Genomic DNA, 12643 nt, shown 5'->3' on the forward strand with positions numbered 1-12643 from the left:
ACTGAATGTATTAGTTTGGATTTTGATGGTTTTTGTAGCATTGTTTTTAATTTGTAAATTTGTCTTTGGTTTCATTATGTATAAGGAGGTTATACCAAGTGTATATTGGTACACATTTAAACTACATTAAAATATATTTATATCAATCCTGGAGGTGTCCACAAGATCTTTGTCCTTTTAAGTGGGTCCATTAGATTGTTACTCTTAGTTTGAGAAACACATAGATAATGGAAGTTTCTTTGGCCCATTTTAGGGGATATATGCTTTGAAGTGTTTCATTTGTAGAAATCACTAAACTACATCTTTTAGAGGTTTTTTTTTACTACATCTTTTAGAGCTTATTTCTATAGGGATGGTCTATAGAAATAAGGCCACCCCAGGATCTTTAAAATTGAAAGAAGCGTGTACCCTGCTACACTGGATTTAGAAAATACGGGGTGGGGCAAAAGTAGGTTTACAGTTGTGAGTATGCAACACAGTTTATTCTTGTATTATTATTTACATTTACACTTTCAGTGGGTTAATTATATGGCATGTAAATTATATCTCGATAAATCTGTTTTTAAAATAATGGTAAAAAATTTTCTATTATGTTGAAAACTATAAATGTAGATTTAAGATGCCCCAATGAATCTCAAACAGTAAAAATGACATGAAGAAAATTTCATGTTTCCTTCACTGAGGCACATCATAATCAAATTGCTCAAAAATAAAAAGGAAATGTTGAAAGCAGCCTGACACATTATATACAGTGGGAAAAAGATATAGATGACAGCAGATTTATTATCGAAAGCAACAAAAGGTAGAAGACAGTAGAGCAAAATCTTTTATATACCAAAGAAAAAATTGTAAATTGAGAATTCTACACACGGTGAAATTATCTTTTAAAAACCAAGGTGGCACAATAAGATGGTACTTCATACCCATCAGGAAGGCTACCATCCAAAAAAATGGAAAATAATAACTTTGGGCAAAGATACGGAGAAACTGGAATCCTCCTACTTCACTAGTAGTAATATGAAATGATACGGCCACTGTAGAACAGTTTGGTAGGTCCTCAAAAAAATTCAACATAAAATTACTTACATGATCCAGTAATTCCACTCCTGGGTATGTACCCAAAACAAATGAAAACAGGTGTTCAAACAAAACCTATACACAGTACCTGTAGTCAACAATACTGGGACTTCTGGTTAAGATGGAGGCATAGGTAAACACGGCTCACCTCCTCACACAACCACAGCAAAAATTATAACTAAACTACAAAACAACTATCACCCAGAATTATCAGAAAATTGAACTGTATGGAAGTCTGACAACCAAGGAATTAAAACGGTCACATTCTTTTACAGGTAGGAGGGGTAGAGACTCGGAGTCACAGAACAGGCAGTCCCATACCCACATGTGGTGGATAATAACTGGGAGGGATCCCAGCTTCACATGAGACCACCCAGCCCAGGGTTCCATTGCCAGGAGGGTAAGTCCCTACAACTTCTGGCTGTAAAAACCAGTGGGGGCTGGGGCAGCAGAAGAAACTGCAGGATTCTCAGGCATTTCTCCTAAAAGGGTTCACAACGGACTTAGGACTTATGCAGACTCACCCTCTCTGGGCTCCAGCACTGGCACAGCAGCTTGAAGGGTACCAGTGACATATGGGGAGAAACTGAAGTGTCTGGCATCAGGGTGAGTGCTGAAGGAGAGCGTCTTCCTAGACAAAACTTCAGAGACCAGGTAAAGCCACTGTCTGTTTTCCAAGCCCTTCCCCACACAGAACCATAGTGTGGTGGCACCATATCTGATACTCCAACAACCTGGTTCACATAGGTTGCCCTGCCCAGGCGACTACCTAAGTCTCCCCACATCCAACTTACAGTGCACTTTTCTATATTAGCCCATGCTATACCAAGACAGGGAGTCAAAGCAGCTCTACCTAATACACAGAAACAAACACACGGAGGCTGCCAAAATGAGGAGACAAAGAAGTATGGCCCAGACAATTCCTCACACTCTTTCTTTTCAACCTGGGCCCATCCTAATGGCTCCCACAACGAAGGGTGGCAAGAAGAAAAAGGGCCATTCTGCTACCAATGAGGTAGTGACCAGAGACTACACATCAACATCCATAACCGCATCCATGGAGCGGGCTTTAAGAAGCATATCCCTTGGGCACTTAAAAAGATCTGGAAATTTGCCTTGAAGGAGATGAGAACTCCAGATGTGCCCATTGACACCAGGCTCAACAAAGCCATCTGGGCCAAAGGAATAAGGAATGTCCCATACCGTATCCAGGTGAGGTTGTCCAGAAAACATAATAAGGACGAAGATTCACCAAACAAGCTCTATACATTGGTCACCTACATACCTGTCACCACTTTCAAAAATCTACAAACAGTTAATGTGGATGAGTACTAACTGCTGATGGTTGAATAAAGTTATAAAACTGCCTTTGAAAAAAACACAAGAAATATGGCCCAAATGAAAGGACAGACAAAACTCCAGGAAAAGGACTAACAAAATAGCGATAAGCAATCTATCAGATGCAGAGTTCAAAACACTGGTTATTAGGATGCTCAAGAAACTCATTGGGTACTTCAACAGCATAAAAAGACCCAGGAGAAATAAAGGTTACACTAAGTTAAATAAAGAAAAAATTACAGGGAATCAACAGTGGAGTGGATGAAGCCAAAAATCAAACCAATGATTTGGAACACTAGGAAGAAAAAAAAATTCAGTCTGAACAGAAAGAAGAAAAAAGAATCCAAATAAATGAGGATAGTATAAGCAGCCTGTAGGACACCTTTTAAACACACCAACATTTGTATCATAGGGGTGCCAGAAAGAGAAGAGAAAGAGTAAGAAATTGAAAACTTGCTAAAAAAAAATGATGAAAGAAAATTTCCCTAATTTGGTAAAGGAAATAGACATGAAAGTCCAGGAAGCACAGAGAGTCCCAAACAAGATGGACCCAAAGAAGACCACACCAAGACACATCATAATTAAAATGCCAAAGGTTAAAGATAAGAAGAGAATCTTATAAGCAGCAAGAGAAAAGCAGAGAGTTACCTACAAGGGAGTTCCCATAAGATTGTCAGCTGATTTCTCAAAAGAAACTTTGCAGGCTCAAAGGGACTGGTAAGAAGTATTTAAAGTGACAAAAAGCAAGGAGCTACAACCTAGATGACTCTATCCAGCAAAACTATCATTTAGAATGGAAGGGCAGATAAAGTGCTTCCCAGATAAGGTAAAGTTAAAGGAGTTCATCATCACCACGCCATTATTATATGAAATGTTAAAGGGATATATTTAAGAAAAAGGAGATCAAAACTACGAACATTAAAATGGCAATAAATTCACAATTGTCAACAATTTTGACTCTAAAAAGCAAACTGAGCAAACAAGCAAAACAGAAACAGAATCATAGACATGGAGATCATTTGGATGGTTGCCAGCTGGGAGAGGGAAGGAGGAGAATATGAGAAGAGGTGCAGGGATTAAGAAGTACAAATTGGTAGGTACAAAATAGGTGGATGTTAAGAATAGTATAGGAAATGGAGAAGCCAAAGAACTTAAATGCATGACCCATGGTCATGAACTAAGCAGGGGGAACTTCCAGAGGGAATGGCAGGGAGTACTGGGTAGAGGGGGGCAAAGGGAGAAAAATCAGGACAACTATAATAGCATAATCAATAAAATATATTTTTAAAAAAAAATAGGAACTTGAAAGACAGAAAATAAAATTACCTTGTGTTACATTAAAAAAGGATAATGTACTTGTGTACCTAAAAAGTTGTTTGGAGGGTAGATCTCATGGCAAGTGTTCTTACCACAATAAAATAATTTTATTTAAAATCTACATATGAATGTCCATAGCAGCACTATTCACAACACCCAAAGGATAGAAACAACCCAAATGTCCATCAAATGATGAATGGATAAACAACACTGGTATATCCATACAATGGAACATTATTCAGACACAAAAAGGAATAAAATACTGATTCATGTTACAACATGATGAACCTCGAAAACATTATGCTAAATAAAAGAAGTCAGCCATAAAGGACTACAGGTTGCATGATTCCATTTATTCCATATTCCATTATCCAGAATAAGCAAATACATAGAGACGGAAAAGAGATTAGTGGTTGCCAGGGGCTGGGAAATGGGAAGTGACTTCTTAATGGATACGGGGTTTCCTTTGGAGTGACGAAAACATTCTGCAGCCATAGTGGCAATGGTCCACAATTTTGTGAATGTACTACATGCCACTGAATTGCATGTATTAAATGGTTAAAATGGTAAATTTTATGTTTTAAGTATTTGATCACAATTTAAAGAACAACAATGGGATATACTGTACACCTATTAACATGATTAAAATTTAATAGACTAAAAGAGTAATCATACCAAATGTTGGCAAGGATGTGGAAGAGCTAAAACTCTTCACTGTATATCACTGGTGAGAATGTATGTTACAATCACTTTGAAAATCAGTTTTGTGATTTCTTTAAAAGCTTACCACACACCAACTACCATATGACCCAGACATTCCTTTTCTCGGTATTCCAAGAGTAATAAAAACACATGCTCACAGAAAAGATTGTACACAAATGTTCATAGCCAAAAACTGGAAACAAGCAGTCTCTCAACAGAGAATTCAATAAACAAATAGTGGTATTTCATACAGTGAAATACTATTCAACAATATAAAAAGAATGAGTTATTCTCATGTACAACAATCTGGAAGCATTTCAAAAGAATTACACTGAGTGATAAGAAGCCAAACAAAAATGAGTACATACTGTATGACTGCATTGATATAAAATTTTAGGAAATGCAAACTAAACTATGTTGACAAAAGCAGATCAGTGGTTGCCTGGTGACTAGGTGTTGGGGTGGGTTGATGGGAAGGGCCAGGAAGGAGAGTTTTCAAAAGGACACCAGGGCCCTGACTGGGGTAGTCCAGTCGGTTGGGCATTGTCCCACACAGCGAAAGGTTGCTGGATTGATCCATGGTTGGGGCACACACCTGGATTGCAGGCTTGGGTACACACAAGAGACAACCAATCAATGTTTCTCTCTCACAGTGATGTTTCTCTCCTTCCATCTCTTCCTCCTTTCCCTTCTCTCTAAAAATAAATAAAGAAAACCTTTATTTTAAAAAAAGAACATCAGGAAACTTTAAGTGATAATATTCCTCTCATGATTATGGTAAAGGCTTCACAGGTATATTCACATGCCAAAACATATAAAATTTCACACTTTATGTGCATTTTATTGTATTTAATAGTAGCTCAATGAAGCTCTTAAAAACAGGTTTTTTTTGTTTTTTTTTTATAAAAGATTTTATTCATCCATTTTTAGGGAGGGAAGGGAGGGGGAGAGAGAGAGAGAGAGATCAATGTGTGGTTGCTGGGGGTCATGGCCTGCAACCCAGGAATATACCCTGGCTGGGAATTGAACCTGGGACACTTTAGTTCCCAGCACGCACTCAATCCACTGAGCTACACCAGCCAGGCTTAAAAACAGTTTTAAAGCATATGTGATAAGAGATCTTTAGGGAATAAAATATAAACAAAGCTTATATTTTCTACTACATTGTGCAGTTATAATTTTTGTTTTTAAAAAATTTAATCTTGCTCCAAATGGTGGGAGTTATGTTTGAAAAATTGAATGTGTTATATACTCAATGTGTTCTGTCAATTGCTTTACTGATGACTATATTGGTCAGAATAGAGTAGATTAAACTGCAGTACCAAACAGCCCAAATGTAAGTGGCTTAACACCACCAAGGTTTATTTCTCACTCACTCTACACATCCCTAACAACTGTTAAGAAGGTATTTTCATGGTAGTTTCCCTGAGACCCTGGACAATAAATCTCCGATATCTTGGAATGTGGCCCCCTTGCTCAGTGTAGCTGAAAAGAGAGAACTAAGGAGTCAAGCATGCACAATTCAATTCTCCAGCCCACAAATATCAATAATTCCCATTTATTGATTAGTCACAAAAATTAGTCTTGTGATGTGACCGTGCTTTACTTCAAGGGGGCAGGGGAGTGTATGCCTCTATGTGCCCAGAAGTAGAGAAGCGGATATTGGTGACTATTAATAATCTACCACGATTACCCATGAAACTAAAAATGATTTTCACACTCACAAATGACAAAGGATTTGCAACCAAATGATTTGCTCAGAGAATGTGAACTGTGAGCCAGAGTTGCCGTCCAGAGAGGTGGGAAAACTGTGGCTCCATCCACACTCAGAAGTCTCCTGTTCTCTCAATACAGTCCCTGAAGAGTGACCCAAAGTTCCACAGATCCCAGGGACAGCTGGGTAGCAATTCTATTTGACTTTCAAAAGTCTCTTAGCTGCCTAGAAATCAGCTCTTTTACACTTGCAACGCATACCATCAAATACCTCCACCACTCATGCACTCAGTATCTGCTACCTACACCTAGGTACTGAAGAAACCCACTCATTGGGTGGGGCCTGCACACAAGAGGTCTGAACAAGGTGCTAGAGGAACACAGAAGAAAGAGCGGTGAATTTTTTTTAATGTTTTAAACTCTGATATAGCCATTTTGGGGGGTGCTTTTGTGATACAAATCTTAGCCCCCAACCTTGCCAACTCTGCCCCTTACCAATTCTGTGGTGATAGGCAAACCCCTTCCCCTTTCTGAGGCTCAGTTTCCTTACCTGTGAAACGGGAATTATGAGGCTCACCTCCCAGAACTGTTGAGAGAACAAGAATGAGATCATGTCTGTGGCATGCTTTGTAAACTGTCAAGTTTTGTGTCCGTCCAAGTTATCACCACCACCATCATCACGGCTGTTTTGCACTGTCTAGAAGGGAGGCCCTGGGGTTGGGGAAGGCCCAGGGGATAGAGGGGCTCCTAGTCTGACCCTGAGACCCTGCTGGAGTCAGGGCCTCTCTCTAATTAACTCTTCCTGGCAGAAATTCCTTGCTGGACATGTTTGCCTACCAGTGACAAGCCAGGTGAGGCTTCCAGGGGCCGCCCACTGGCCCTGACACACCGGGGAGGAATGATGATTCACAGCCCTCTAACAGCCTTGCTGACAGGCCTCTTGGCCCAGCCCCTGGCAGAGGCTGTAGAGGGCTAGCCAGGGTGCAGTGGGGCCATCAGGTTTTTAAGAAGAGAAAGAAAGATGGAAAGACAGAGGGGAAAAAACATGAGACATAAGGGGACAAGAAAGGCACAAAAAGGCAAAAGAAGGAAGGGAAGAGAAAAAAGCAGAATGTGGTTATCAGAGAAATATTCAATGGGTATAGTTTGTTTTGGAGTGTGAAAAAGTTCTGGAGACTACTTACACAATGATGTGCCTATACTTAACACTACTGAGATGCACACTTAAAAATGGTTAAGAGGGTACATTTTATGTTGTGCCTTTTAACATAATTAAAAATTGAGTTAAAAGTTATATTTTAATTATTAAATAGTTATTTTTAAAAGTGAAGAATTGAAAAGGGGAGGAGAAGGGAGGGAGGAAAGGATGAAAGGAGGGAGGGGAGAAAGTAGACGAGAGGAAGGAATGAGGGAGGAGGGAAGGAAAGGGCAAAAGAAGATACGGAGGATGGGAGAAGGGGAAGAGAGAGGAAGAGAAAGATGTAGGGAGGGAGGAAAGAAAAGAAAAAGAGGAAGAAAACAGGAAGGGAGGAATGGAAGGAAGGAGGAACCGGAGGGATGAAGGAGATATTTTAAAAGATGAAGGGAATAAAGGGGAAAAAATAGAAATGAAAAGAAGGAAAAGGAAGGAGGAAAAGAATGCCTCTCAGCGGACTACCGGGTAGCGAAAGTGCGCCCCGCCCCGCTGCCTCCCCTAGGTCGGGCACGGGCTCCGGGAGAGGAGGGCTCGGGGGCGGGGCCGCTGTGCGTGACGCCATCGCGCCGCGCCGTCTCCCCGCCTTCCGGTCCCGCGCCGGGGCGTTGGGCAATCTCGCGTCTCCCTGGTGGCTTCCCCGTTGGCGGTTACCGCTCTCCCTGGGTGGCTGCGAGTCCCCTGGCCGTTGGCCTTCTGCCCGGCCAGCCCCGGCGGCGGCGGCGGGAGGACGATAATTGCCCTGAGACGCGGCCCTTATCTGGGTGGGTTGTGCAAAGCGCGCAGGAGCGAGGGCCCCAGGCTGCGGCTCGCACACCTCAGTGGCCAGGCATGCGCGCGGGGGCGGTGGGGGGGGGCGCCTCCGGGGGTTACCGCTGTAGACATTGCCCCCTGTACGGAAAGAGCCGCTGGCCTGCATAATCATAGCAGAGAGTGAGGAAGACCTGGGCTCCCCGCCCTGCCCTGGCACCTGCTTAGCTTCTGGGCGCAAGGCTCCTTCGCAGAAGGAATAAAAATGCTACCTGTCGTGGTGGCGGTGAGGATTTAGAAGGAATGCAGGTGAGGCCTAGCACAGTGCCAGGCACACGTTAGGTACCTGAGGAGTGGTAGCCATTCTCTTAGCACCCGCCGCAAGACCTCACGCTAAGGTCTGTTTGCTAGGCTCACCCACCTGGCCCACACACCGCCAACCAAGACCTGAGTTCAAGTTTTGTCTGCCACTGACTTGCTAGATGGCCTTTGGAAATTTGCGTTCCACTTCTGGTCTTCAGTTCCCTCTTCTGAAATTCAATAATGGAGTCATTGCCTCGCCAGTCTGTTGGGAGGATTAAATGAAGGGACCCTTGAGAGAATGTGAGGGACGCAGCTCTACGTAGCTCTGCCCTGTCACTGCCCTTGAAAAATTCCTTCCCTTGGCTTCCATGGCAACAGATAGTTCAGGTTTTCCTCCTGCTTCTGGCTACTTCCCGATCTCTTTCCAGGCTCCTCTTTTACACATCCCTCAGAAGTTCGTGTCCCTTGAGGCTTTCTCTTAGGCATTACTTGGTGAGGGGTGACTTAACTACATCCTCTCCAAGACTTAAGGTCCCAGCAGCCACGTGCAGCCCAGACATCTCTTCTGTAGATTCAGATATTTACAGAACACCACTAGGGTGGGCCGCACAGGAACCTCATATTTGACATTCCAAGTTGAACACATCATCCTCCTACCCCAGAACCATAGGATGATATCTAGGTTCTCCACCCTCCCCAGGTCAGAAAGGAACCTAAGGGCCATCCTTAAGGTTTCCCTCCCGCCTGTCTTCCTTCTATTCGAATAATTACTAAGTCCTGTCTTTCCTGCCTCTAATGTCCCTCAGTCTGTCTTTCCCATTCCCACTGTCACCATCCCTGTCTTGGCCGCTGCCACGTTGCTCACTTGGAACTGCAGCAGCATCCCAACTTGTCACCCTGTTTCCAGTCTTGCCCCCTCCAGCCCATTATCTACACTGAAACCAAAATAAGCTTCCTAAAACAAAAACCTTACATAACTCCATGTGTTATGGCCAGCCCTCCAAACTCTAACCACATGGAACTTAATTTCTCTTCTCAATGCCATACCTCTGGGTCTTTTCACATGCTGTTCCTGGAACACTTACATTCCCTCTTTGTTTGACTCACTCCTGCTTGTACTGCAGATTTCCACTTGAACACTTCCTTTGAAGTGCTTCCCCTGACCTGCCCAACCCTTAACTAACTTAGGCTCCCCTCTTATTTGCTCTTATAGTGGTAATATATGAACTCTTCTCCCATTGTGAATTTGTTTCGATAAAAACTTTCTAGAAAGCAGAAAGTGTGTCAAAATTTGTTTTAAGTCTCACCCAATGGTATGCTTTTTATCAATTTTAGAAAGAGAGGAGGGGAGAGAGAGAAACATTGATCAGTTGCCTCCTGTACACACCCTGGACCAGGAATCAAACCTGCAACATAGGTATGTGCCCTGGCTGGGGAAAGAACCTGCAACCTTTTGGTGGACAGGATGATACTCCAACCAACTGGGCCACTCATCCTGGGCCAAAATCTTTTAATATGCCCATATCCTTCAACCCAGCAATTCCTCTTTTCAGTAACTTAAGAAAAAACCTTAAAGATGCACTCCAATATTTAAGGACTCTGATATTCATCAGTGTGAGAAAACACAACAAAAAGGTTCAATAAGGGTTTGGTTAAATATTATATCCATACAATGAAATCCTGGGCAGCTATTGAAAATGCAGGAGAATAGAGAAAATCATTCACAGTATAGTGTTAGGTAGGAAAGAGACTTGTAAAAAGTTGTATCCAGTATGGATCTAATTTTTTCATTAAAATGCACAGAGAAAAAAGAGTATCTGGAAAGACATATACCAAAATGTTAAAGTGTCATCTCTAGGTGATGGGGTTTGGGGAGATTTTAACTTTTTTCATTTTACTTACCTGTGTTGTCTCCCATAATCCTGTTTTTCTAATTATGTGATTTTTTTATTTAAAAAATCAAATAAGTGTTTGTTGACTGATTGCATATTTTTATCCAGAGGCCTGAGCCAACCAGACTGGGATAGTTGGGCCTTTGGAGCTCTTCACCAACATGAGAGGGGAGGGGCCTAAACAGTAGAACAAAATGCCTCTCATCTGTGCTGGAATCAAATATACAGCAGTGTCATCGGGAAGAGAAAACACTTGCTCTTCTGGTAGGAATGGATACTGGAGGAATTTTCACTCATTGAAGAACTTAGCTTGGGAATTTCTAGACTGGTAGTATTCAGTGAGAGCTTGGAAGTATTCAAATTCCACCCCCTCATCTCAGAATCAGGGAACTGAAACCCGAAAAATGATTGGCAACTTGCCAAACATGCCAGCTCGCACATGAAGGCAATGGCAGAGCTAGAATTTGATCATGTTTCCTCACTCCCTGGTCCCTGCGCATTCCAATATATGTTCCCATCCCGTCCCCAGAAACTGACACCAAGAGTCCCTATACACACAAAGGCAATCAAGAGTGCTTGATTTCCACCCAAAGTTCTTACCTCCAGAAAGCAGACCACCCTTGGGTTTATTTAACTTTACCATGGGGATCTCTTATACTGATCTTTGAGAAGTTGACCCATTTAAATTCCCCACTAAGCTCTCTTCTAAAGAATAGCCAGTTGTAATGATTATATTCCAAACTCTACTGCTTTCTCTGTGGCAAGCCTTTTTTCCATAAGGTAATCTTTTTTAAAATTTTATATTTTATTCTCCCAATAGCTATACAATGTAAGTATTATAGCAGGTCCTCAAATAACATTGTTTTATTCAGTGTCATTTCAAGATAACATTGATGAGATACCTTAGGAACTGAACTCTTGTTTACAGCAATTAGGCTGTGGTAAAACTGGTTTCATCATGCATCATTTCACTTAAAGTCACAGAACATATCCATGATGTTAAGTGAAAACAGCATACTGTGCTTTTGCCCTATGAAGAAACTGAGATTCAAGGAGGTTAAGTTATAGCCATAAGTACCACAGTGAGGAGTCAAACTCCCACTCTCAGTAGACTCTCCAGTACCAGTGTGGACCTGTGTCCCTGGTCTACACTGCCACACCTGAGCAGGTGTTCCTTTTCATAGTCTACTGAGGGGCATTTTTAAGACTTGCAGAAAATAGGGCTAAAGAGACCTTGGAGGTCCGCATTTCACATTTTGTTTCATTCTTCAAACAAACCACGTTGTTCAGGGTGGTTTATACCACCCTGAACAGTTCATCCTATGAACTGTGGTTCAAGGACCTGAACTTAAAACCTGGCTGCGCCACTTACTAATTGTGGCTTTGAGCAAGTTATTTAACCTCTCTGTGCCTAGATTCCTCATCTGCAGAGCGTGGGTAGTAATTAATTCATAGAATTGCTACAAGGATTAAATGAGTTATAACATTAAAGTCCATAAAACAGTGTGTGACACACATTATCATTACCGTGCTGTAAGTACTGCTAATGAGAGGTTACGATGCACCAGGTGTTAAAGTAGCGAATGGGAAAGCACAGATGACAGAGACATTGTCCTCTCCTTGGGGTGCTCCTGGTGTGGAAGTGGAGTGCAGAAACCGTATATAATTACAATGTAACAACGTGGCAAACTCAACATAGACTTGGGTGGGCACTCTGAGAGTGGATGTGACTTGTCCCAGGAAGCAGCAGAATCAGGACTTGAGCTCCAGCATCCTAAGCCTCTTTATATCCCAACTCATGGATTAGGAATTTGCCAATGGTATATGTACATGTGACCCAAAGTCTTTCCACATGACACCAGAAAGAGGCTCCCAAGGCCATGGCTGCCTCAGTTAAACATGTTACTAATACGTCAATAAACATTTGCCAAATGAGTCAATGAGAAGAAGGCGTTGGTGAGACGACAACCAACTTTCCCCTCAGTGCTCACCTCCTCAGCGTGCAGACATGAAGCCGTGGCACTAGGCAAAGCAGTGATGAGCCCTGGGGGACAGCTGGCCACACCCTCTTCATCCTCTAAAAGAGTGGCTTGTTGGGGCACCACCAGTCACTGGCTCCTTTGTCACAGCTGTTTCTGATGCCTTCAAGGGAGATTTTTACTTCACTCAATGTAATCACTTCCACAACTATTTTATTTGTATGCGACCAACTCTGCACAGAGGCAGGTGGATCAGCCCAAAGCCCTGCCCTCAGGGAGTTTGCATGGCAGTAGAGGAAATAAACCCTAACCATAACAAACTGCTGTCCTGTGAGGCAGACTGTGCTGGAGCCCCAAGAAAGGGTCAGACCAAAGACAAC

The 12643-nt window shown here is 42.3% G+C and overlaps 1 pseudogene; it reads left to right on the top strand.

The window, feature by feature from the left end:
* The first annotated feature begins 2035 nt into the window (after window positions 1-2035).
* LOC123819599 lies at window positions 2036-2412 on the top strand (annotated as a pseudogene).
* The last annotated feature ends 10231 nt before the right edge of the window (window positions 2413-12643 follow it).

Source organism: Phyllostomus hastatus, unplaced genomic scaffold (genome assembly GCF_019186645.2).
Source record: "Phyllostomus hastatus isolate PE091 unplaced genomic scaffold, TTU_PhHast_1.1 phas_contig_34, whole genome shotgun sequence".
NCBI classification, from domain to species: domain Eukaryota; kingdom Metazoa; phylum Chordata; class Mammalia; order Chiroptera; family Phyllostomidae; genus Phyllostomus; species Phyllostomus hastatus.